Source organism: Cucurbita pepo, unplaced genomic scaffold (genome assembly GCF_002806865.2).
Source record: "Cucurbita pepo subsp. pepo cultivar mu-cu-16 unplaced genomic scaffold, ASM280686v2 Cp4.1_scaffold000234, whole genome shotgun sequence".
NCBI lineage: Eukaryota > Viridiplantae > Streptophyta > Magnoliopsida > Cucurbitales > Cucurbitaceae > Cucurbita > Cucurbita pepo.
The window spans coordinates 78,289-81,841 of record NW_019646488.1 but is presented as its reverse complement, the minus strand read 5'-3'; the positions used below and the strand labels follow the sequence as shown (position 1 = coordinate 81,841).

The following is a 3,553-nucleotide window of genomic DNA, read 5'->3' as shown; positions in this document are numbered from 1 at the left end:
GCCACTAAAAAGAAAGATGCACCTTGTTGGAATAGGTAGTAACTTTTATTTCCTTTAAGGCTTCCTTAGTCATCCTATCTTCATTTTGATGTGGTCTCGATTCATTCATGTACTCCTCCTTTAATTTACTCAGGTGTCACATGCCCACCAGTTTCTCTTGAATAGTTTGTCATGGTGCAACACTCTTATTTACCTAAATCGTCGTTTCTCGACTTGCAATAGGCCATTAGAGCTACGTCTTCTTGATAATTAAGAATCGTCACTTTCCAATGCGATTTTGGAAATTGACGTACAAAACAAGTAAAAATATTAGAAGTTGATGCAAAAATAATTATTCATCATTTTCATTTTTGGATTGACTTAGTAAATGTAAGACACTCATATACCGTTATGGCGTCGCAATGAAGACCATAGAACGAGTGTTGGCATAGTCGCATTTATGTTTATTTGTTGGTAGTCCTTGGTTAGTTGTCCATGTCACCTTTTTATGTAATACTTTAAATGGATGGTTTTTGCACACATTAATCACGTCATGCATGCATCGGGCACCCTATTTTCAATAGGCAAATAAGGGTGTTACAATTGTAGGCTCTTGGTTTATTTATAAGTTTTATGTCATTCACATTTGTTACATCATTCTTATATCTTATTACATACCTACCCGTCACATATCGGCATTTAGATTCTACTAGACTTCGGGTTCTAATTCTGTAAGTTCCTAGTTTTTCATTGTTTGGCCTAGTCAAAGATGTTTTGGTTCATTAGTTTTTGTTATTCGGCTCATTAGGAATATCCTGAGGTTCTAGACTAATATGATTAGTTGTTTTCTAGTCCCTTCGTACCTATTCATTTTTTATTTTTCAAGGATATTACACAATAATTCTAATTCCACAGGAAAGTTTTGAAATTTCTAACATCCCAAATATGTCTCAACAACAACCTACTCGAACTATTTTCCAAAATAATACTAACAATTACTATCCTTAATCGTTAATTAAAGTTTGATGTTATTATTGTGTAAGGGTCATCAATATAAAATTGAAACCTTTCAATTTTGACTCGAGAATAAATGTTTTAACAAATTCATGACTTTTATTTAGGTTAATGTTAATGACAAAATCGGGTAAGCTTAATTATATGTAACAGCTCAAATCCACTGTTAGCGGATATTGTATTCTTTGAAACTTTTGTTTTGGATTTTCCGGTTTCAGAAAATTAACCCAACTCAATCCTTATAATTTGGGTTGTCAGGTTCAATGTAGACCCCTAGCCCACAACTTGTATAATTTTAATGAACTAAATCTTCGGGGAGGTTCTTAAACTAATTTGTAATAGTCTAAAGAAATTCTAAAGGGAGCAACAGGATAAACCCTTAAGCGAGCTTAATGTAGATCGGATGGAACCAGTGACATACAAATCACCCATACCATAGTCCCTCTTTGCACTGTATAACATATGTCACATATCCATGCTTCGTAAATATTTGACTGGCTTAACACACATTCTAGACCATGAACCTCTCCAAAGAGACAAAGATTAAATGCCAAAAAAAAATTTATGAGGGTTAAGAAATCACGTCACCTTTATTAACCATTTAAAACAAAATATTAAGAATTGATTAGAATGAATAAAAAATAACTTGTGAACAGAAGAATCAAAAATGGAGGGGAAAATACAAAGGCAAAGGAAAGATCGGGAGGGATAAACATGGAGATCAAGAAAATGAAAGATCTGGAAAATATTAAATTATTTTACCCCGTAAATTAACATTATAACTAACATATATTTTCATTTATATAAATAATTTTCAAATATGTTATGAAATCATGGTATCTTAAACAATTTATTGAATACATACTAAAATTTAGTAATCTAATGAATTATTAGGCTAATTATAGATATGAAATTACTTTTCTAGAATAATCAATAATTATAGGAAATCAATTACAAGTGATTTTTAATTTCAAGAATTTTAAACAATAAACGATAGATGGATTGGGAAAAGAAAAAAAAAAGAAAAAAAAGATCGTAATAATTTATCTTTGGGGGCATACGATGATTTTTTTCGTCATCTAAGGTGTTAACTTACCTATTAAAATATCGTCGGTAAGTCAATTACTCTCGATTGTTCAATCATTTAATAACTAGTCATTCTTTGATAAATGATTACTATGAGTCAGATTCGATAGAATTTGATCAATCATTTTTTCTGTCGTTAAAGGTGGAGAATTGAACCAAGAATTCTTTCTTTATCATAAATCAAACCCAAGATTCTATTTTATCATCAATCCAATTATCGCTCCTTTTTTTTATTTTTGGGGTCATTTTGTTTTAATTGATATCATTGATATCATAGATATCATAGAGTTGATGGATGGAAGGTTGAATTGGAATTTGAGGAGCAAATTCGGTAGTAACTCTAGCCTACGCCAACCAAGTGGCTCTACTATTTGGTTGAAAGAATTGTTTTACGTATGGACATGTGCTAGCTATAACAGTCCAAGCCTACTGTTAGCAGATATTGTCCACTTCCGCCCGATACATATCGTCACCAACCTCACAATTTTAAAACGCGTTTGCTGGAGAAAGATTTCCACACTTTTATAAGAAATATTTTGTTGCTCTCTCCAACCGATGTGGGATCTTACAATCCACCCCTGTGGGGGCCTAGCGCTGGCACACCACCAGTGTCTGACTCTAATATCTTTGTAACAACCCAAACTCACCGATAGCAAATATTGTTCACTTTGACCTGTTACGTATCGTCGTCAGCCTTACGGTTTTAAAAAGCGTTACTAAGGAGAAGCTTCCGACCCTTAATAAAGAATGTTTTATTCCCCTCTCCAACCAATTTAGAATCTTACCATCATATTGTATGATCATCAAAAATACATTATACAAGGTGGGTGTCCTGAAGACAACTAAATTATATATAATTGCGGCACAAGTCTGAATGCATCCATGCTTGCTTAACTACTTCAATTTCAGGAGTTACTACTTGATCTGGTGGAGTAATTGGCCAGATGTGAACATGGTGAAGTGATCCCATCATAATAGAAGCAGCAGCATTAGTGGAGGACCTTAATTCTTTTCTTATGATTCAAAATACGCACAACATAGCACTGAGTAACACTACCAAACTGATTACATAATTATTGGCTACAAACCCTTAATTTCTAAATAACAATGTAAACATTATATATAACAACAAAACAGTGCTAGAAATAAACCAGGGATCACACATGTTGTAAATAGTAAGGTTGACGATATCAATAACCCATAAACAACTAAAACCTTAAGAACTCATTATCCAGATGATATATAATTGAGGCATGCTTACAAAGATAAGACAGTGAATACAAAGAAATTACTCGAGAAACTTGGTTATTTATGCTGGCTGGTATAGCTACGGGATTGACTCATCCAAAACTATATATACATATTGCCTTCTGTTAATTATATTTTCTGTAACAAGTTAACAACATAATGACATCAACATACATTCATTCAGTAACATCTAAACACATGTACAGCTTCAAAAACAGGGGGTTTG

General features: G+C 32.8%; 1 protein-coding gene across 1 annotated transcript in view; it reads right to left on the bottom strand.

Moving 5' to 3' along the window:
• Window positions 1–3,430: 3,430 nt before the first annotated feature.
• The window catches only part of LOC111784558 (serine/threonine-protein kinase RIM15-like), a 7,052-nt gene continuing 6,929 nt past the window's right edge, over window positions 3,431–3,553 (bottom strand). Inside the window, exon 16 of the mRNA XM_023665221.1 lies at window positions 3,431–3,548. The gene's annotated coding sequence lies outside the window, so the exon portion shown is untranslated. The remainder of the gene's footprint in view (window positions 3,549–3,553) is intronic.